Source organism: Grus americana, chromosome 1 (assembly GCF_028858705.1).
Source record: "Grus americana isolate bGruAme1 chromosome 1, bGruAme1.mat, whole genome shotgun sequence".
Classification (NCBI taxonomy): domain Eukaryota; kingdom Metazoa; phylum Chordata; class Aves; order Gruiformes; family Gruidae; genus Grus; species Grus americana.
Window position 1 is genome coordinate 174,225,406 of NC_072852.1, and position 23,782 is coordinate 174,249,187.

The following is a 23,782-nucleotide window of genomic DNA, read 5'->3' on the forward strand; positions in this document are numbered from 1 at the left end:
TGTTGCCTTATAGTGAATCTCGAATAGAAAATTAGAGTTTTAGATTTGTTTTAGAATTCGTGTATCTGTCGATTGTGTCACAATCGCTCGGTCTCCTTTCTTCTGCCAGTCTGATCAATGAGCCATAGAATTGTATAATTGTGGGCTTAAACCACAATTTGTGTGTTATTTGTGCGCCTGGACCAAAGGGCCAGGGAAAAACTATAACGACAGTCGTGAAGGGCTTAGAATAATTTGACTTAAGTGAAACCCCGGACAGTTAACACTCAAAGGATACTGGAAGGATACCTTAAAATTCAGTTGCCTATTACATGCAAATTACTATTTTTCTGTGCTACGTGCAGTTATTTTTAGCGTGAAAGAGATTGATTGCCAAAGTGGATTAATGCGTTTCACATCTGCAAGTCTTAGTTCAGATCAAAAATGAAGTAAGCCATACGTGTTCAAAGTGGACGTGTGCACACATCATAAATACTGCTGCACAGGCTGGCCTGGTTTGACAATTAAGAGCTCCTTTTCCATTTAGCTCTTCAGTGCTAAAATACTAGTATTTAATAAGCACCACAGATTTAACCTCAGTTATTTTTTTTAATTATTATTGATCAATCCCCAAATCATTCTCACTGGAAATTTTCAGTCAAACTTCTTAAACTACTACTTTTTTTTTTTTTAATTTTAAATGTATGTTACAATTTTAAAGTTTTATAGCCGTGGGATTTGAAGGATCGGAGTTGTGTGGCATTTCTCCAGCTGGTCCAGCTGTCTTTAGAGGAACTGAGAAGGCTGATGGAGTGTGGTGTGGGCTCCTTTGTTAAATCCATCACTGAGAGAGCAAGAGAAATGGGCGGTGGTCATGGTGAGGGCTTTATTGTGTGAGTACTTTCCACCTTTTCATCTCGACCTCCCAAAACTCTCTCTTCTTCCACAGTTTTCCTTTTTTTTCATGCCAGGCTTCCTGAGGGTGTTCAGGGGTGGCAAGCCTGGGGTTGTTACACTGCTGCTTTCTCAGGAACTGCTGAGAGAGGGTGAGCTCCTGTTGCATCTTCCTCGGTTGTTGGTGCTGCTCTGAGATGGTCTCCTGCAAAAATGTGTGACATGGGCTTTGTCCTGAGGGTCTCTGGCTACCAGAGGGGCCTCTGAGCATCCTCTGGGAAGGCAGGAGTAGCTGCCTCATCTTTTGGTCGTAATACAGGAGGGTTGAGATTTCTGAGACTTGATAAAGCCAATGGTGAGTGTGGGACAGGCTCCTAGGTGCTTATTTGACATGGCTTACTTGGAGCTGTGGATGAACAAATGCAAAGATTAAAGCAAGCAGTGAGCTGCAGGTGTGGACACTTCAGCAAACACAGGCGAGAAAAATCAATTTTTCACAAATGAAAGAAGAGAAAAAAATCAATAGGGAAAGGACTGTTATTTTCAATTTAAAGCCGGGGGAGTTGGGGTTTGATCTCTGAGTTCATGCTTTCCTGTTCTCATTCACATGTTACATGGCTCTGTTATTGGAGAACTGTAGACTGTGTCATATAGAGATCATTAAATATAAATGGCTGAAAGAATGCGAAATGCTCCCCATCCTTATTTATGTATTTACTTGTCTGCTTGCAGATATTTCTCCCTCTGTAGTTAACTCCTGTGGATGCGAGTTCCCTGTACAGGAGCACTGAAGTGCATCGAGCTTTCACTGTGAAGTCCACCAGCCTTTTCCTCATGCATGTTTTGACAATATTTAAAGCACACGAATCATTCTGTAGTTATTGATCTGTGTTTGTTTCTTTTCAACAGACTGTGATTCCATCTGGCTACCTGATGGTGAGAGTGCCCTGCAAAAACATGACCAATATTTTAAGTAGAAATACAGAATTTGACTTTGCAGTACTATCTGCATGAGGTCTGGTAAATATGATGTGAGGGGACCCAGCTCTGAGGTCCACAGTAGAAGGAGGACATTGAGCTGTTGGAGTGAGTCCAGAGGAGGGCCACGAAGCTGATCAGAGGGCTGGAGCACCTCTCCTATGAGGACAGGCTGAGAAAGTTGGGGTTGTTCAGCCTGGAGAAGAGAAAGCTGTGGGGAGACCATATAGAAGTCTTCCAGCACCTAAAGAGAGCCTACAGAAAAGCTGGAGAGGGACTGTTTACATGGGCATGTAGTGACAGGACCAGGGGTAATGGTTTTAAACTGAAGGAGGGTCGATTTAGATTAGATGTTAGAAAGAAAATCTTTCCAGTGAGGGTGGTGAGGCACTGGAACAGGTTGCCCAGAGAAGCTGTGGATGCCCCCTCCCTGGAAGTGTTCAGGACCAGGTTGGATGGTGCTTTGGGCAACGTGGTCTAGTGGAGGGTGTCCCTGCCCATGGCAGGGGGGTTGGAACTAGATGATCTTTGAGGTCTCTTCCAACCCAAACCATTGTATGATTCTGTGATGATGCTGTGACCCAGGTGGGATGCAGAGGACCCTCTCATCTCCTCTTGGTGCAGTCTGCTGTAATGGCAGGGCAGAGTGACAGGTTTTTTTATGTTAAAAACAAAAACAAACCAGTATTTTTGACCAATTCCTAATGCTAGATTGCACGTCGCCAAACATGTCTGTAATAGCATTAACTGTGTGAGAGCTGTGCTACCTTGCAGATTCACATGGAGACTTAGCCTGGTAGGTAGTAAGCAAAACTGCATACCAATGAAAAAACTCTTTCCTTATTAAAACTCTGCAAAAGTGGAGGGCTCACTTGCAAACAGGCACTTGCGAGGTCTTGACTCTGTTGGTGTCTCGGGAGAGCAAGCAGAAGTGATCATTAGGAAGGTACTGCCAAGTTTGTGAGCAATCTGCAAAACTACGTATCTTTATCACTGTTTTCAATCGATAGCAACTATTTTTTCTAGTATTTTTTTAACTTAATCGGATTAATTTCTTTGCTGTGTATGACTCCAGCTATGCCGGTGCAAAAGGGTTTTGGGAGATGCACCCACACACCCACTAAAGGCTTAGAGGTTCTGTAAAAGTGGATGGGAGAAATAAGAGTCTGTCCTGACTTGGCTCAGTTAATTTCTTTGCAAGAGCAGCTTACTGTGTGAGTGCAAGCGTGCCAAGAGCAACTGTGCTGAAGAATGCTTAAGTCCATGTATTCATATATGTACATACACATATGAATTTGTATATATTTATACAGGGATATGTATTTATGTGTATATGTGGATCTGAAACAACAATCAGGGAAGGTGACCTAGGCTTATTTCATTTAACACCTGGTGGAGGCACTGTGCTCAGGTAAAGGTGTAGTCAGCACAATGCTCCTGCTATAATCAAAGGAGGTGGGCTGTGGTGACCTACAGAGATGCCTGTCCCCGTGTAAACTGTCTGTAGGGAGAGTCTCGGACACCTTGGGTCCCCATCTGGGTGATTAGATGCCTAACATTAGGGGGAGGTGGACATAGACCACAATGGCAAAAAATAATGTAGGATTTTCAAATTGTCTGAATGACTGAGGCAACTAAATGTGACTCTGGCTCTGAATGTGATGTATCTGAATGGCTGAAATGCTCTTGAAAATGCATCTCAAACTAATACGTAAGGACTTTTGAACTAAACCAGTAAGAGGCGCACAAATTGCGGACCAATTATCACGTAAGACAGTGTGTTCCTGTGTTTGTGGAGCTCTGTAATAGCACTGTGCAAGCCAGGCAAGGCAACTTTAGGTTTCACTACACCTTTTTCAGCTTCTACTCCAAAAACCTGCTACCCCAACCTCACCCCATCATAGGTTGCTACCTGCTCGAGTGTGTTGCCTGTTTGAGTGTGCTACTGTTCCCTAACGGGGAATATCAGGTCTGAAGGGAGGGTAACCACTGCCCAGGGCAGTTTCAGCAGCAGTGGGCAGCGTCATCTTCAGTGGTGGTGGTTGGAGGAGAAGATGTGCTCAAACCATCAGTTGTTTACATGTCTTATTGCTGTGTGGAGAGTGGTTGGAAATGGCAATTCAGTATCATCTTTCTCTTCTTTCCTTGGCAGTTTCTTGAGACTGTGTAACTTTTCTGTCCCTGCAACTTTTGATGTGAAGTGAAGCTGGCATGTCTAATGAGACGGGGTTGTTGCAGGAAGAATCTTTGTCATGTGGTTTGAGGAAAGGTTGCATTACTGTTCTGAAACTTTTTTTTAGGCTGGGACTTCAGGAAGATACGAGGCACAAACGGGTAAGAAAAAAAAAATTCTTCATGGATACTCAGACTAACATTGTTAGAGGATTCTTTTATTATATGCGCATGTGCCTGGGTGGGAAGACAGACAAAAAGTTGGAAGAAATAAAGATGTTTGCTAGCTGGAGAGCAGAAAAAATATGAGCATGCTGGACCCAGAGTGCCGCTGTAGATCTAGATGAGGTGAAAATAAAACTAGCCCAAAATTTTAAAAGCAGTTCTCCAGCATTAATTAATTGTGGTCAGGTAGGGATTGGAGAAAGCAGGAAAACCTCTAGGATGGTACGGCTCACTCTTGCTGCAGTTTGTCTCCTTCCTCTGAGGCTGCTGTAGTTGCCAACAATTAAAAGTGCCTTCAAGAAATTGTTCAAGTACAGCAGAAGCCTGCGTGGCACAGGAGGGCTCCTGTGCTCCTGCAGAGCTGGAACATAGGTACAGTGGAGGTTACCTCATCCTTCTGTCTTGCTATTGGTTTGCTAAAATTCAGAATAGCCAGAAATATTAATATAATGAAAATACTCCTATTAGTCCTACCACCTTTTTATTATGCTCATAAATACAGGACACTTGCCAGATACATAGATTGTAAAAGTAAGGAAAGCACAAGCATTACAGCTGAGTAGCTTGAACGTTACATCTCTCTAAATTTTTTGATCCTCTCATTTCTTTGAAAAGATTTTTTTTCCTTTCTTTCTATATCTGACTTTCCATATCTTCATATTAGTGTCTCATTTACACTTGTCTAATGTTTTCTGTTTATGGCTCACTCACCTTTTTGTGTCTCCATTGTGGTCTCTTGCTCATGAGTATGTATGTGCAAGATGCTCTTGTGATTTAGAAACATTTTAAATCAATAGACATAGCTTGTCTCAATGACTTCACTTCTTGGCAGCAGTCAGCTCAGCTTTCAGATCCAACAGGTTCTGTAAAAACACAGAAGCAGGTAAAAACCCCACTATACCCAGCCAAACAACAAAATAAATGACATTGTTCCCTCAGAGGAGTATTCTGAAGTTTCTTTCAGTACTTTAAAAAGTACTGAAAGAGTGTAGATGTTTACACCATTTCTTTTGTATTTCCTCTCTCTCCATCACTTATCCTGTTCTTCCTCCTTTTGCCCACCATTTTTTTATTTCGTGTGTTCTGTTCTCTCTCTTATTTGTCCTTCTAGTGCTCTTTTTCCTTCCTTTGTCCATCCTTTTCCTTTCCCAGGAAGAGGTTATACTCCTGCTGTTCCTCCTGCCCCTAAAGGTAACTGCTGCCACGTGCCATGTCCCTCTCTTTGCTTCCCTCCTGGTAGTGGAAGACTTGGAGGAGAGTCCTCTGCTCTTGTGCAGCTGCGTTCGTCATTGCATGGTGATGTGCTTGGTCTGTCTGTCTTCTTCCTTCAGGGAGAAAGTTTGGCAACGCCTAAATCTTATTGAAAATCAGTGCATTCTTATATATTTCTGAAATTACTGCCCTGGTGGCTGTATTTGGAGCTCCAGAGAAGAATCTGGTTTAATTTCAGAGAAAGGCAAGGCTACCTGATGTCTGCAAATGATGGTCACACAAGGTATGCATGGGGCTGGACCTGATCGAGGGACTTCAGTGACTTTCTCCGGGGAGTATACAAATGCATAAAACAGCTCTGGGAAGGTGGGATCACCCTTGGTACAAGACTGGTCATGCTGTCTCTTGTTTCTCACTGTCTTCTGGAGAGCAAACCTCTTGTTCCTGGCTGGGAGAAGCTGAGTGTGGATTTGGGCCCTTCTGATCCAGGAGGAGCGGCCTAGCCCTCTCTGCACCGCCTGACGGTTGTGGAGCGTGGTGCCCACTCTCTGTTTGCTGCTGCTTTGTTTTAGCCAAGAAGAGTGAAATGTTGTCGGCTCTTCTCAAGTGAATAATGTTTGTTCTCCAAATGTAGGAACTGCAGATCTGGTACCTTGTGAAGAGGGTTTGGGTTTAAGATCAGCTTTTTTTGGTGCATTAGCAGTTTACTATTCTGGTCAGCTCTTAAAAGTGTGGGTAAAGGCTTCGATCCCACTGTGAGGTGCCTCCCTCTTCCCATGCACAGTCCCCATCATGGGCTTCTGGGTGCTGGAGCTTGAGGACCGGGTGCCTGCAAGCTCGGAGCTGCAGTGGGGCAGGTGTGGATGCTGCCGTGTACTGGATCCGATCTTCGGGTCTGTTTGTAGGTGCCAAATAACGCTCAGCTTCCACAAACTGAGTAGCCATCCCTTCTAAACATTGAAGGGAGTTTAATGGTTTTTCTTAGTGTTCTGATATTAGAAGGTAGTTGAGATTATGAATAGCTAGTGGTGAAAAATCATTGGGGCAAAGTCAGAATCAAGCAGTTTGATCTGTAGTTTGAAGGGTACTTCATTGCAAGAAGTTAAAAAAAACCAACAAGCTTTTAAAATGAAAGCTGAGATAAGCACTATCAGTGAAAGGACTTTAAAAAGGTTGCAGCCAGCAGTCATAAAGATAGGACGTGTATGGAAGTGATTGTAGATAATGTTTTACCTTGAACTGTCCATTTCTTTTTATATTCTTACAGTAGGGGGTTTTGATAATATTAAGTAGCTGAAAACCCATATTTCTTTTACCATCTCATACGTTCATACTTCCACTGGAAATCCAGATCTTCAGGGACTGATAATTCTCAGCTGTAAAAATGTGTTCTGAGCAGAAACTTAGCATAGGATATCTCAACAAAAATAAGGTATATAAATATATAATAATTTATAATTATATATAAAATATAAAAAGTTTTTTATGTATATATATATAAAATCTGCAAAGAAGTCTGCTATGGAATAGAAATGGCATATTGTCCAGAAAAGAAAGCTAATGGTCTATATATGACTGGAGTTAGTGTTGCCCAGTAATAGTGGTGACTTTGAATTAAGGGACCAGTTTTCTCAAATAAAGTGTTGTCTGCAGAGACTATGCCGAAGTATTCTAGATGAATGTAGGAATGTGTGCTCCATTGGCTTAGCAGCTGGGTTGATGATGCTTCTCTGTCTATTTTGCTGGACCTGCAAGCAAATTTTGGAGGTTCCATTATAATTTTATTTTCTTTTGCCTCCATAAACAAAGACATAGTTTAAATATGCCTTTTGTGCTGCCTGCTGTGAGACACCGTGCAGGTAAAGATTCGAACACATTCACTTGTACAGAAGTAACGTATAGAAAATCATCACAGTGTATCCTACCTCTTGTGTCTGGCTGTGTGGTCTTTGTTAAAGTTCCCATTGGCATCATATCTGACAACTAAATAGCACTCATGGGTTAATTTAATTTTCTTTTGAAGCATGTCTGTAATGTAAAGAGAAAGAGTGTTGAGAAATAAAAATACTCCTGTGGACTCTTCATCTCCTTTTTATGGAGAGTTCTCTTTGTTTTACTCACTGTTTTGGGAGTGCAATTACATTAAGGATTGATCCCACTGAAGTTTAATGAGAAAATGTATAGCTCTGTCAACAACAGATGAGTCCTGAGATGATTCCAGAATTACAGGAAAAATGAAATGATTATGAGGCCACAGAACATGATCCTAGCAGCTCTTGCTGATGAATTCCTGACATCTATCGTGATACACCAATCAAAATTGTAAGTGTTGTCTTACATTATTTAAAAATTCTGTGCAAAATTCATGCCGTTATTGAAGAATGTAAAAATTCTGGAAAGCATTTCAGTTCTGCAGTAATAGTCAGCGGTTGTCATGTTGTCCCATTTGTCCACCAGATATGGTTTTGATGAGACAGACTTAGCAAACCCTGCACCTCACTGTGCCAGAAACAGTGGTCTCCATCTCCCCTTCTCCTTCCATTTGTACTCCCTTCTGTGTGCTGGCTCCAGTACTGATTTGGCTTCTGGGCAAGCAGATTCAGTTCACTGATCTGGCTGAAAATTAATTATTTTTAAAAAGTCAGTTGTAGTTTTGCCCGTTTGGTGACCTTAGTTCTCCAGAGTATTCAGGTGAACATCAGAGGTGGTGAACCTCTCATGAACCAAGAGTCAATGAGCTGAATCCAGAGTGGGAAGGGAGGAGGAAAGAGCTGGTGGCACCGTGCTTTTATATGGGTTCGTCTGTTTTGATTAACTACCCTCCACCAAGAAACATGACTGTCTTCTCCTGGTAGAGCTGCTGTTGTGCTTTGCAGCTGGGGTTGCACGAAGGGTTTCCTAGGTGGTGCAGTGTGAGACACAGGACTGCAGTTGTGGACTACTTGTGCTGGGTCTGGATTATTTCTTAGAAGGACATGATCTGCTTTGATTTTTAACCTTATAAAAAGAAATAGGGTATTAAATCAAGTATGAATTAAGGACTGCAAGCAGTAAAATAAGTAATTAACCTATAGCTGTTTTTCTAAAGTACAGCTTTTATCTATTAGATACATCTCAGTCTATGTCAAGATCTAGAAACTGTTACTGCCACAGTCAAAACCTGTTTTTGGGTAAATTGCGTGACAGCACTGATTTTTAACAAGAGACCTGATGCTCAGAGACAGCGAGTAAAACCTTTGCTGGGCTCTGAAACAACCCGTACTCCCAACTTAAATGGGTGTCCCAGGCACCTCACGCAGTCGAGTCACATGTGTATGGAAGAAGTAAACACTAGGTCTGTAGCATTACTAATACATTATCTTGAACGATTAGCTACAAATGTATGATATGAAAAATTTGAGCTAGACCGATGTGTATGTTTTCCTGCCTCAGGCTATATTTATACAATGTAGTCATAATCAAAAGTGTTATAAATCTGTGGGTTTTTTCTCTTATTTTCAGTGAAAGCTAATATGTAAAACTGTGCTTGTCATACTTCTCTTAATACTGTTATGACTTGCCAGTATAATAATTAACTTAAATCCCTTGTGTTTCCCACTTCCAAATCCATGAGGGTGAAACTGGCTTTGTATTTTACGAACAACAGTATAACAGTGAATCTGGATTATTAAGCCTTCTTAGGCAACATGTATTTATCCTCCCTCCTTCCATCCCTCCCCTGGAGAATGTGCGTTAAAAGTTAAAACATCTAAGTCTTGTGACTATATTTTGAGAAAGAGGATGCTTTGCTTTCATGATTGGTGGTTTGTTTTTTTTTTTGTTAGGCTTTTTTTCCTCCAGAGCTGTATATGCTCCTTAGTATGTGTCTTGATCATTTAAAAAATAATAGGTGTTTTTCTTTGAAATTACAGTGCAAGGATGATTTTGGGACAAAGCGCTAGATATTTGGTCTGAACTATTGGGGGTTTTCCTTATTACTCATTGAGTACCACTGCCAGTTGCTCGGCTGCTGCTTGCTTTCGCAAAAATGTTGAATGCTGAGTATCCCTGGTGTGATACAACGCAGGGAGGAAGGTTCGGTTGCTTGCCCTTGGGCTTTTGCTGTGGGCACCTGATGGTGTAGTTCGTGGAGAGCCGTGCTGGTGAGCACTGAAGGCGGTGGGGGCTCTGGAGAGATGCCCGGAGGCACCGTGCACGTAGTGAACCAGACCGAGGCAGAGCTCCCTTGCTCTCTTCCAGATATTTCCCAAGGATAGATACGTCCCACGGCCTGAAACCAAGCGTGACCTTCATGATTTACGGTTGAAGTGCAGGCAGAATTTTCCACAGTCTGCTTTGTGTTCCTTCTTTCTGCTTTTGTATGAAATCAGTTACACCCTTGCAGAAAAATTATTACAGATGTTGCTGAAAACCGGTGTTTTAGTGCAGTGTTATTAAGTATTTTGGAACTGAGACACAACCTGGAGACTGCATTATTGTTCTAGAAGAGAGAATCATATAATCATAGAATGGTTTGGGTTGGAAGGGACCTCAAAGATCATCTAGTTCCAAAACCCCTGCCATGGGCAGGGACACCCTCCACTAGACCAGGTTGCCCAAAGCCCCATCCAACCTGGCCTTGAACACTTCCAGGGAGGGGGCAGCCACAGCTTCTCTGGGCGACCTGTTCCAGTACCTCGCCACCCTCACAGTAAAGAATTTCTTCCTAATATCTAATCTAAATCGACCCTCCTTCAGTTTAAACCCATTACCCCTTGTCCTGTCACTACACTCCCTGATAAACAGTCCCTCTCCAACTGTCTTGTAGGTCCCCTTCAGGTACTGGAAGGCTGCTCTAAGGTCTCCCCAGAGCCTTCTCTTCTGCAGGCTGAACAACCCCAACTGTCTCAGCCTGTCCTCATAGGAGAGGTGCTCCAGCCCTCTGATCAGCTTCGTGGCCCTCCTCTGGACTCTCTCCAACAGGTCCATGTCCTTCTTATGTTGGGGCCCCCAGAGCTGGATGCAGTACTGCAGGTGGGGTCTCACAAGAGCGGAGTAGAGGGGCAGGATCACCTCCCTCGACCTGCTGGTCACACCTCTTTTGATGCAGCCCAGGACACAGTTGGCTTTCTGGGCTGCAAGCGCACGTTGCTGGGTCATGTTGAGCTTCTCATCCACCAGTATCCTCAAGTCCTTCTCCTCGGGGCTGCTTTCAATCCATTCCTTGCCCAGCCTATAGTTGTGCTTGGGATTGCACCGACCCACGTGCAGGACCTTGCACTTGGCCTTGTTGAACGTCATGCGGTTTGCACGGGCCCACCTCTCCAGCCTGTCAAGGTCCCTCTGGATGGCATCCCTTCCCTCCAGCGTGTCGACCACACCACACAGCTTGGTGTCATCAGCAAACTTGCTGAGGGTGCACTGAATCCCATTGTCCATGTCACTGACAAAGATGTTGAACAGTGCCGGTCCCAGTACCAACCCCTGAGGGATGCCACTCGTCAGCGTTCTCCAGTATCATCTGAGGTTGCACCAGTTTTGAAGGGAAAAGGGAACTGAACATGTCCTCTGAGTCCTCAGTACTGAGTGAAGTCTAACTTTAGCATCAAAGTATAATAATAATAATAATAATAATTGTGGATTCTATATGCAATTCTGCTAATGCAATCTGTGGAGTCCAAGTTGATTAATATCAACAGTGTGAGTCCTGGTGCTTCATTCACAGATGATGGGAAACTACAGAAATCTGTTCCTCCTTCTGTTTCATCATGTGATTCATATTCTTAGTTTGTACATAAAAAATCCGAAACCTGAAGTTTCCTTTTGGAAGATAATTTTAACTCTGATAGATTATAACATGTTACATAAACATAACATATGTGTGTAGAAGAAGAAAACCCAACCAACTGATGGAATTATTACTACTATACTTTTCACTTCTTGAAAGTTTGCAAATTCTTTCTCAGAGCAGGTGATTTGAGCTACTGAAGTACCCTAGATGTAATCTAAAAGTATGTGGTAGTTTGTGGTGGGTTGACCCTGGCTGGAGGCCAGGTGCCCACCAGAGCCGCTTTCTCACTCCCCTCATTCACCAAACAGGGGAGAAAAGGCATAACGAAATGCTTGTAGGTCGAGATAAGGACAGGGAGAGATCACTCACTAATTGTTGTCACGAGCAAAACAGACCGAACTGAGAGAGGGAATTCATCTAATTTATTACTAGGCAAAACAGAGTAGAGGAATGAGAAAATAAAATCAACTCTTAAAACACGTCCCCCCACCCCTCCCATCTTCCCGGGCTCAACTTCACTCCCGGCTTCAACCTTCCCCCCCTCAGCGGCACAGGGGGACGGGGAATGGGGGTTACGGTCAGTTCATCTCACGGTGTTTCTGCTGCTTCTTCATCCTCAGGGGGAGGACTCCTCTCATCGTTCCCCTGCTCCAGCATGGAGTCCCTCTCACAGGGTGCAGACCTTCAGGAGCAAACTGCTCCAGCATGGGGTCCCTCACGGGGTCACAAGTCCTGCCAGCAAACCTGCCCTGGCGTGGGCTCCCCTCTTCACGGGTCCACCGGTCCGGCCTGGAACTTGCTCCAGCATGGGCTTCCCACGGGCCGCAGCCTCCTTCAGGTGCCTCCACCTGCTCCGGCGTGGGGTCCTCCACGGGCTGCAGGTGGAATCGCTACACCCCCTCATCCTTCCTCCATGGGCTGCAGGGGGACAGCCTGCTTCACCATGGTCTTCACCACGGGCTGCAGGGGGATCTCTGCTCCGGTGCCTGGAGCTCCTCCTGCCCCTCCTTCTGCACTGACCTTGGTGTCTGCAGAGTTTCTTACATCTTCTCACTCCTCTCTCCGGCTGCAAAAGCTCTCTCTCTCTGTTTTTCTTCTTCTTAAATATGTTATCACAGAGGCGCTGATTGGCTTGGCCTTGGCCAGCGGCAGGCCCGTCTTAGAGCCGGCTGGCATTGGCTCTGTCAGACATAGGGGAAGCTTCTAGCAGCTTCTCACAGAAGCCACCCCTGTAGCCCCCCCGCTACCAAAACCCTGCCACGCAAACCCAACACATAGTTGCATGTGATTTGGCACTGACGTAGTGTGGGTCCGTCTTTTCAGCTGAAAACATATTGTCACTTTTCTGGTGTCTGTGTGAGCCGTGGCTGAAGCTGCTGTTAGGCTAGTGGGCATCACGTGGGAAGAACAGGAAACCCGTGACACAGGAACTGTGTTTTAAAACACAGTTTGTATTATGGGAAAGCTGGAATATCCCTGAACAGTGAGAATTAACTATGTGAACTGTATTTCTGTGGTATAGTACTTAAAATATGAAGCTGCTGGATCTTTTACTTCTTAAGAATGTCATGAACACAAATCAGGTTTCAAGATGTATTAGCAAATAAATGTAAATATACAATATATATTTGTACACACACACACACATATGCATATTCATGGTTAGGAGTTCTGAAGAAAAATTGCATTCATTTTTTAATAGCTTAGAAGGGAAATGGAGTTTGAGGTTTTTTCTTTTTTTCTTTTTTCTTTCCAGTTGTAAGAATGCTAAAACTTGTGTGAAGCTCCCTAGTTCAGATTTTTTCCCTAAATTCTGGGTCTTAAAAATTTGTGTCACTGCAGTGGGATCTCCTATATTCTCAAAAAACTGTATTGCCAAAGTCTTAATGGTTGGAGAAACCTAATATAAACAGGAGAAGACTCAGGATGGGAGACCAACGTAGGTTGGAGGGGATCTCTGGAGGTCATTCATTTGGTCCAGTCCCTCCTCAAAGCAGGGCCAAACTCAAACTTGATTCCAACTTCAAAGGTCGGTGAGGTTGCTCCGACCCTTGTGTAATTAAGTTTTGAACATCTCCAGGGATGGAGATTGTGACCTTTCTAGGCATTCTGTTGCAGTGTTTGACCTTTATCATAAAAACTTTTTCCTTTTCTGATTTCCTTAATCAGAATTTCACTTCCTGCAGTTGTGTCCTTTGCCTCCTGTCCTGTTTCTGCACACCCCCAAGAGAAGTTGGGCTCTGTTGTCTTTGCACTGCAGTAGGTAATTGCAGGTAGCAGTAAGATTCACACACACACACCCATCCCCCCGCTGGAAGCCTTCCCTTCTCCAGGCTGAACAGCCCCAGCTCTCACAAGCTGCCCACAAGCGTCATGTGCTCCAGCCCCTGACCAGCTTGGTGGCCTGTCCTGAACTCCCTCTGCTGTGTTGATATCTGTCTTCTACTGAGGAGCCCAGCACTGGACCCAGCACTCCAGATGTGTCCCACCAGTGCTGAGCAGAGAGGGAGGATCACCTCCCTCAACCTGATGGTGATACTCTTCCTAATGCAGCCCAGAATGCTGGTGGCCGCCTTTGCCACAAAGGCCCATTGCTGGTTTGTGATCAACTTTTCATCCCTCAGGACCTCCAGCTCCTTTTCTGCCAAGCTGCTTTCCAGCTGGTCAGCCTCTAGCATGTACTGGGGCATGGAGTTATTCCTCCCCAAGCACAAGACCTGCCGTTTAGTTTTGCTGAACTTCACAATATGTTCCTTGCCAAACCATTTCTCCAGCTTGCTGAGATCCCTCTGAATGGCAATGCTCTCCTTGAGTGTACTGACTGCTTCTCTGAATTTTACACTACCTGCAAACCTGCTGAGGGTGTGCTCTGTCCCATCATACCAATTGTTCATGAAGCTGTCCTATACAGTATTGGTACCTAGAAATTGGCTACTAGTAGGACTTTGAGTAGCTGGTGGTCCACGTGGTTTTCTGCCTACTTTGTAGTCCAGTAATTGGACATCAAGAAGAGTTTATCTCATGCACATAATAAATCATATGGGTTTCATAGTTGTAATATGTCTCTCTTGGAAATCATCCAGATTGTTTTTAGGTGTAGTTTGAAGAATGATTTCATTCTGGCACCCTCTGATTCCCTCGGTCTTAAGGGTTTTATTTCAATCACTCTGCTTCTGTCAACCGTCTGCAAGGTGCTTGTTCAGCTCATATTTTCATAACTCCCAACAGACCTTCCTCCCCTGTATTTACATACAGAAAACTTGCACGTGGGATATTTACGGGAGGCAGTCCTGGCTTTTGAAGGTCATGGTATTTTGCTTCCTTTTACTGATGCTTTGTCCTGTCCTCTTGTTCTACCATGTACTGAGACTTCTCCTTCTTCCCTTTACTCTAGATGGCACATTTAAACCCTTTCTCTTCTAGACCTCGTATCTATTATCCTATTTTCCTGTTTTTTTTGCTTTAAATAGAAATTAATCTGAAAAATGTATGTCTTCGTCATGCCGCTACCTTGCACCTCTCCCTGGTGCACCGTTCGCAACTTTGGTGGCAGGGCTTCCTGTTGGCGTGTGAAAGAAAACCTGACCTCAAGCTCATTCACACAGGAAGGAGTTGCTAAAAATGGCCAAGCCGGGGCACTGGAGTGTGAGCAAGCAAGCAAAAATTCACAGATACACCTGTTTTAAAGTCAGTAGGAGTGCACAGTCATAAAATAGCAGTCAGTTGCTGGACTGATCTGCTACTTCCTTGGAAAGAATCTCAATTAAAAAATACTAGACTTACATAGACAAATGAACAGAGCAAAACAAATGTAAAGGATAGTTTTCCATTTGCTGTATTTTACAGAGTCTTTTTAAAGAGATACTGTATATAACTCTAATTTTACACTCTAGGGCTTGATGATTTCTGCCATGGTAGCAGCAAGCTAGATGGTCTTCACTGTCATTAATACTCCTCCATTTCCATTTCTGGAAGCAGAGAAAATGCAAATGCAGTAGGGTGAGTTGCAGTAAACATGTATTCATTTCCTTTCTCTACTTTTCAGTGGCATTTGAGTCTTTTTCTTGTGGTTCCCTTCCTGCTATTTCCTTTCCATTCCTGTTAGTCTGCCCTTGTCTTTCACAATTGATGTTTGTTATTGCTTTTAACAGCATTGTTTTCTTATGTGTCTGTAACATGTAAAGGAGGATAATTATAAGTTACCTAATTGCACCGTATAGATGAATGCTTACGATAATGGATTTATTAATATCTTTTTCAGACAGTGCATCTCCATGGCGCAGTACAGGAGTGAGGCATTCTGTCTGGCCATTACCAATTAAAATATATACATAATGTCTAGGATCCTTATAGCTAAAATGATATTAACACTGTATGATCAAATTCTAATATTAAAAAAAAAAAGTAGTTTGCAAGTTTTGTGTATGCAGTAGAAAAAAAAAAATCCTGTTATTATGGTGATTGGGTCTTACTAATCAGATATCACCAAATCCCAAGAGAGCAGAGGTATTTAGAAGTGGCTGTACAAAGTAATAACACCTTCTGTATGTGGTTACCTTGAGGTTGTCTACATTTCCATGTGTCTTTTTACTGTACTAAAAAGATGTTTATTTTAGTGTTGAGAATAGTGTTATTTTGGGTGCATTCACCACTGTTCTTTATTAACATATAGCCTGCTGTTTGGTGGTATGGATTTACACTTCATCTTTACATACCTTGAGTTGAGATGCATTGAAATAAAAAATAAAATAAAATATATGGGCCAAATACTGACTTTTGTATTTCACTAGGGATCACAGCCAATTAGATCATCGGCTCCAGGGACCTTTGTAATGACCTAGATGTGCCAGTATTAGAGAGTTCAGTGATATCCAGAAACTTCATCTGGCTGGGGTTAGCAGCAGCCTTGTCTCTTTCAGAAAATAGATTTAGCCAAGGGAAGATGGACTTCTGCATGAAGTAACTGTCTTTTGCCACTCCTTTTGATGTTTTTGGGGGGCACAGATCATAAAGCTTGTGTACAAAATATTTTTTTAAGAAACTGGAGGACTGATTGCTATTGTGTATGAGGGTTTTTTTCCATTTAAAAGACTACTATATTATTTCATATCATACTGAGGAATGAAAGTTTATTTTTCTTACGGTTCCTCTTGTTCTTGACAGCTAAAACTTTGTGATGATAATTCATATTGCTTTTGATCTTTAAAAAATTTTGCAGACATCATCTGGGATAGTTGATCTGCAAAACATCCTTAAAAGGCATAGAATTTATTGGAATTAGTCATATTTTGTGGGGTGTTTAATCCTAATTTTCCATTGAGAAATGTTTACTTTACAGATGTCTGTAGGAACAATTGCAGTAAATATCAGAGCGCTTGGCAAACTCCCAGCCCACATACACTATTTTTGTTCTATTTGTGGTCCTGATGGTAAGTTAAAGCAGATGTTTTGTCTTCAGAGTGAATCAGGATGAGTCTTGGTGCTACAGGCAGTTTTGCTTTGCAGGGCAATGATTCCATTCTTGAAGCTTGTCTATAATGGATATAATGAAGATGTAATGATTTTTGAGGTAATCACAGTGGTGTGAATTGCTAGGGAGAGACTAGATCATCTCTTGAGGTTTCCTCCATTCTGGTTTTTACGATTTGTGTGAATTCTTCATTGATGGCTCTTTAGGTGGCAACAGAGAAAATGAAGCTGTGAAAGCAGAGGAGGGCCAGGTGATAGGGACCCTGCGCTGGCACACTCCTAGCAGGAGCAGAGGAGGACGACTGGTGCTTTCCTAGCTAAGCCATCCCACCCTGGCTAATTTCTTTCAGTTTAGGAACAGCTCAGAAGATGCTGTGGTCTGCTGGACCTTGCCTCCAGGGTGGTCATAGCTTAAGCTCAAGCTAATGTTGATCAGCTGCTTGAACCTTAACTTAGCTTAATTTAGTGTTAATGCCTCCCACTCCTATGAAGGAGATTTTTTGTCTTGGTCTAGCTTGGAGGACAGGAGAGGATGATGTGGACAGGAAGCTGAGCCCCAGAGAGGCAGCATGGCAGTGGTCTCCTGCTAAGGTCCATAGCAAGCTTTCTCTAGCTCAGAGCCTTGTCTTGCTTTTCAACACTGTTGTGGTTTTACCCCGGCCAGCAGCTGAGCACCACGCAGCCACTCGCTCACTCCCCCGCATCGGGATGGGGGAGAGAATTGGAAAAGTTAAAGTGAGAAAACTCGTGGGTTGAGATAAAGACAGTTTAATAGGCAAAGCAAAAGCCGCATGCACAAGCAAAGCAAAGCAAGGAATTCATTCCCCACTTCCCATGGGCAGGCAGGTGTTCATCCATCTCCAGGAAAGCAGGGCTCTGTCACGTGTAACGGTTACTTGGGAAGACAAACGCCATCACTCCGAATGCTGCCACCCTCCCCAGTCCCTCCTCTTCCCCAAGCCTCTTATAAACTGAGCATGATGTTAAATGGTATGGAATATCCCTTTGGTCAGTATGGGTCACCTGTCCTGCCTGTGTCTCCTCCCAACTTCTTGTGCACCCCCAGCCATCCCGCTGGCAGGGCAGTGCGAGAAGCAGAAAAGGACTTGGCCCTGTGTAAACACTGCTCAACAATAGGTCCATAGAATAAAAACATCTCTATATTATCAATGCTGTCTCCAGCACAAATCCAAAACATATCCCCATGCTAGCTACTATGAAGAAAATTAACCCTCTCAGCTGAAACCAGGACAAACACCTGCAAGAGGCTTTTATGATCATGTGTAAAGGTTTGTGTTGCTCCATCCTCCTTACCATCTACTGCTCCAACCCCATAACAGAACTCAACATGACTACTTCTTGTCTTTATTGCCCTTCTCAAGAGGAGGGGAGGGCACGTTATGACTGTCTGTTCAGTCTTTTATCTTGAAAACATCTTCTCTTTTTCTTTTCTGAACCCAGAAATGGCACTCATCTGAGAGCGCTGGGTACGAAACGTGAAAAAGCTCAGAAGACAAAGCTGGTACTGCTGTGGCCATTGCTGGCACACTGGTCTTCAGGAAACTTCTCAAGAGCAGCTTCTGTGAAACTTTTGCATCCCAGGTACAGCCTGGAGATGTTAATGTATTTTGTAGGCATTTACATGATAGTAGCAAGATGTTTGTGAATGTCACCCCTGGATATTAGTACAAATGTGCTTCTATATTTAGATAGTACACTCCTTGTGAACTCATTCGATGTAATGTTTCCTTGTGGGCTCTTTTTAAGCCCTGATAAGAGAAACAACATGGAAAAAAATAGGACGTTATTTCTTTCAGTATGTGTTTAAAAGAATGTATTTGCTAGCATACTGCAGGTTAAGATGTTTCCAGTTAAGCTTGTAGTTTTTTAGTGAATTTGCTTAGGAAGGCAGACCTCGCTGCTTTTTCATTTTGAAATGATGCTGCCTTGTTCTAATCCTTCTCTGCCTGTCAAAGCCCTTTAAACCGCTGGCCCCAGTCCATGAGATTTTTCCATACAAGAGGACGACTTACCATATTTGATACCCTAAAGATTAGGGGCCTGTCGAGATTTTCTGACTGCTTGACACTTGTATTTTAGCATGCCTGCTGTGAGCAGTGGGACGTGAAAGAGGACGGGTGGATGAATCATCGGCCGATCTCGTGTTATTGTCATTTGGTCAGTTGATAAGGGAAAGAGAGATGAGAAAAGTGGGCTTCCTCCGTATGTTAGATTGGAAAATGCAGCTGGAAAAGCAAAATAATCTGACTGTAATGCATCAGTGGGACTAAGAATAGAAGAGATGCAGCTGGTGGAAATGGCCCTTCAATTCCAGAAGCCTTCCCCTGTTTGCCCTCCCCAGCTGTAAGCCTTTGGTTGGGTACCAAGGGTGGGAACAGGCCTGAGCTGAGTACAGCCCTGGTGCGAGCGGTTTGGATTTTAACCTTTGATATGCATTCCCCATGTGGGCTTGTGCATATGTCCACATGCAATTTAATTTTTTTTTTCTTTGAAACTAACCCTTGAAGGATCCAGAAGAGCCTGATCCAATATGTAGATGCTGTTTTCACTTCCATATTTTCTCTGCTATTAACTTCAGGGCTGTAACACTGATTTTTGTGATAATAATTTTTTTAAACTGTAAATGTACACTTCTGGGAGCTTTATTTTCAGTGGTTTACTTTTTATTATCTATAAAACTTGGTCCATGTAACCAAAATTTATGATTTTTTTTTATTGATTTACATTACTTTCTTCCATGTACATTAAAATGAGTTTGATTTCCTTCTCCCCCCCAAGAGACTAACATTTGTTTTCTAATCCTTAATTCATTGTCTTATAAAAATCAGCAAGTCATAACCTGTTTCATATTGTAAGACTGAATTACAGTTAATTAAAAATAGATATTTGTAATGGGTATTTTAACAGAATCTTAATTGTGATAATTCAACAGGATGCAACTCTGTAGGGGGTTATCATTAGGATGATGACATTTGCCACTTGTGGGAGTGTTCAGTTGTTTGCAGTATTCCTTATGTTTATTACAAAGACTGCTGCAGCTACCTCTGCTTTTAATAAAACTGTTCTCAGAACATCTTAATATTGCAACAGTGATATATGCTGTTTGCCTCTGGATCGCTGTCAGTACTTTGATGGTATGTGGTGGTGTTATTAAGTGAAATGTGCTCCTGTAGTGATGCTTTTATAATTGCTTCGTCTTTGGTAACAAAACCTTTTCAATAGGAGACCATTGTGTGAGATAGGTTCTGTTTCATTGGTGTCTTGGAGCAGGTAGCACCAACCACCTGTACTGCTAGCAGTGAATTCAGAATATTGGAAGCTCAAAATATGGAGAGCAGAGAATATTTGTATGTAGTGAATAATCAGGAGCACAACTTAGGATATAGATGAAATAATTATCTTTTGTATAAAAAAACCCCAAACTTGAAATCTTTCATAGTTAGTGGTGAACTAAACAGCAGGATGGAGTCAGGATTTGTCTTTTTAATGGGAATAAAGCCAGTCTTAGTGAAACTGTGAGAGGGTTGTTGTTGGGATAGTGCTGGTGGATGAGCGGTCCGAAAAGAAGGGAGCTCAGGGAAGACGATGAAGCGAGAGCTGTGGTAAGAGGAGTGATGAGGGTAGGTGGGACCAGTCATGGAGGAGTGTTGGGTTTACAAACTCTTCATCGCCTTGTTTCAGATTATAATTTTAAGCTTTTTTGAAGCCACTGAATATAAGACAGTGGGGCGTGAGAGTGCTCACTCCCTGTGGTGAGAAGAGGGTGGTCTGGTTACAGCCTCACATCCCTGAAGTGTGTGGCTGGAGGTGTCCAGGTGTGCCCAGGGGACAACCGCGCTTATGCCAGAGGGGCTGCCACCTTGCAATGCTGACCCATGTACTGGAAGCCTGCCCTGGCAGCAAAGGAGACAGAAAGGGATGTCCAGTGGTCGAGACAGGAGGATTTCCCTGCCTGGACAAGTGTCAATGGAAGCAGGGTCTGGTGGTGGCTGTGTCTCACGGGTGGCCTTAGGGATTGTGAACCTGAGAGAGATGGGAGGACACTTGAAGCTTGAGATCTGGACATCTGCAACGTTTCTGTGTTGGATAATGTGAGAAGAACTGATGTGACCGAAGGGAGTAGCTGGGAGAAAGGGCCGGGGGAACTCTGCGATGCTGACGGTAGGTGAAGGGCAACCACTTGCAATCAGTATAATTGTAACAACAAAAGCTGTATTCGCTGTCTCTTATTCAATCAAATTACAGGAATATTTTGCAGTAGTTAATGTATTTTAGGAGCATCCTCATAATTTCAAAATACCAGGTAGGTGTATTCCTGGCATTAAACTGAGGATGGGTGTAGCCCCAGGTGCATCTTCAGCTAATGCATTTCTGCTGCCGCTGGTTAGTTTAACCACTTTAAGCAGTTTAAGTCATGTACTGTGTCAGGTGTTACCCGCAAGTCAAAAAAGTAACCAAAGGGAATTGACAGAGAAACAAAAGCTTTACTTGTCAGGCGCGTTGCTGAACTTGATCCTCAGGGAAGTGGTGAGTGTAGTTGTTCATGTCACTGATGTTCTTCTGAGTTAGGATGGTTTGTAGGGGTTACAGATCGTGGTGGTTAGCCAGGAATAGTTTTGGGTGTCTTGAGTATAGAAGTCTTTGAGCCTTTCCACAGGCATGCTTCGTTCAAAACAGTGTCCATACTGTCACGTCTATGTTGTTTTTCTGTTACACCTGGAATATTGAAAAATATCCTCGGTGGTAATCTCCTCTGGTATTTGTGCTACTATTGTTATTAAATTATTTATTAATGCTGTTTATTAACTTATGTGTTGCACCCTCTTCCCTGAAAGATAATTAAATGAGTCCACTTGCTGGCTTGTAAAGGGAATGGTGGGAGTATGAACTGGGATTGGGTGGTTTTGCTGGAGTGACACAGTATGGGACTAGGCACCCTGGCCAAGCTCCAGGGTCTCCAGGGCGAAGATCCTTGGTTTTTTAAAATTGTGTTTTCCTCTGTGCTATACAGGATTGTTTCTTTGGAGTGCTTGCCTCTCTAGTTTAATAACCAAGCAACGCGACTTCCTTACCGTTCTTAGTTTCTGATTTTTGTATTAATTTTTTATGGTGGTGTCCATGTAACTGATGAGCAGTATACTTGCATTAACTTCTATGTATCAGCTTGGTATGCAGGAAGCTTAGTGTGGGCGGTGTCGCCAATTTCTGTTTGACAGTAGTATTTAACTATCTCAAGTTACTTTTTTTTCTTTTTCTTTTTTTCTCCAAGCTCTTTTAAAAATGGGATGCCTTTCCAAGTCTGCCTGGCTCCATTGTAAACAATGACTTTTAAAGTCTTAAAAATTGGAGGTTTTGATCAGGATAACACAGGAACCCAAGACTTTTTTAAAAAAAAACAGAGCTCTTAAAACTTGTAGTACCCTTCACTCTGTAGACAGCTAAGTACCATTTTATTTAAAATACCTTTCGGTAAGAGTGGTTGCTGGACTGACTGAAATGGCAGTGATTTAGGCCCTTGCACTGCTGCTTTCTCTCCTTTAACTACAGAGCCATGAAGGGCAGCTAGCGCAGGTGTAGGTGTCCGTAGGTAGGTGAGGTTAACCCGCCAGCTGGCAGGAACTTTATCTGCTAAAGTTATTCTTCAGGTTATAGTTTCTGGGCTGTGAATGTGAATAGTTACTGAGCCACGGTTAAGGGGGTTGTTTGTCCATGTTGGTCTGCGGAATGAAATGGCACTGGCTTACTGCATGCAGATGGTGAGTCCTGCAGGCTGCTGCAGTGATCTCAGTAGGGGACTGGAAAGTACAAATTACCTTTGGAAATCAGGCTACTTCTGTTTTTTTGCACTTAAATATGTATTCAGATGGGCAGATGAATTTCCCCTTGGAGTACTGAATGAAGCAGTACATTGAATTACTCCCCAATGCTCCTCTGTCCCCCCCAAAAAATTTAAGTGATGGGGGAACTACCAGACAAGGGAGAAGCAAATGTATTTCTATTTAAGCAAGGACAGGAAAATAACCAGAACAACTCTCTCTCCTGTCAGAAATATGAGGGCTATTGGAACAAGGAGAGAAATGATGAGGCCTAGGGAGGTCAGTGGAGTTTGACCAGGTATGTATCAGGTAGATCTCCAGACAGACGCACCTTTTCCTAAGGTTAATCATGGCTTGCACTGAGCTTCACGATGTGTTGAGAAGTTTGAAATGCTGGGATGGAAGTTTCCAGTGGAAATTCTTCAGGAACAGTACTGGGGTCAATTTTACTCTTCTCGCTCACCACAAAGACATCGAGAGCATAAGTATGCTTCAGTGACTTTCTCTGGACTTCAAATTATTATTAAAAGATTTATAGCTACTGAATCTGGTAGTGGAGCTGTTTTGGCCAATGCCCGATGGGAATGTTGTATATTTAGGTATGGGATTTCTCCATTTTCTGAGCTTTTTACCTATGGTATGCTGAGGGATAATTATTAGTAATAATGCTAGTCTGCACTTTCAAGAAGGGGCAGGCTAGGAGAAAAGAAATTAAAAATGATTAATGGAAGCACTCGTGGTCAATTGATCAATTTTAGAGAGTGTACTTTCCTATTAAAATAGACACTTACCAGCCACATTTGTAGGATGCCAGCCTGTGCTGGTTTTGGCTGGAATAATTTTCTTCATAGCAGCTAGTAGGGGGCTGTGTTTTGGATTTGCTGAAAACGATGTTGATAACACAGGGATGTTTTCATTATTGTTGAGCAGTGCTTACACAGAGCCAAGGCCTTTTCTGCTTCTCACACCACCCCACCAGCGAGTGGGCTGGGGGTGCACAAGGAGTTGGGAGGGGACACAGCCGGGACAGCTGACCCCAACTGACCAAAGGGATATTCCATACCATATGACGTCATGCTCAGCATATAAAGCTGGGGGAAGAAGAAGGAAGAGGTGAGGGGGACATTCAGAGTGACGCCCTTTGTCTTCCGAAGTACCCGTTAAGCGTGATGGATCCCTGCTTTCCTGGAGATGGCTGAACACCTGCCTGCCCATGGGAAGTGGAGAGTGAATTCCTTGTCTTGCT

The 23,782-nt window shown here is 43.1% G+C and overlaps 1 protein-coding gene across 14 annotated transcripts in view; it reads left to right on the plus strand.

The window, feature by feature from the left end:
* KLF12 (KLF transcription factor 12) overlaps positions 1 to 23,782 on the plus strand; it is a 264,264-nt gene that overhangs the window by 41,463 nt on the left and 199,019 nt on the right. For 3 of the 14 annotated variants that reach the window (XM_054845333.1, XM_054844479.1, XM_054844643.1), the window contains exon 2: positions 15,124 to 15,229. The exons of 10 other annotated variants lie outside the window; for them this stretch is intronic. The gene's annotated coding sequence lies outside the window, so the exon portion shown is untranslated. Of the gene's footprint in view, positions 1 to 4,151; positions 4,186 to 15,123; positions 15,230 to 23,782 lie in introns of all 14 variants that reach the window. One more of the 14 variants, XM_054844567.1, reaches the window with a different exon arrangement.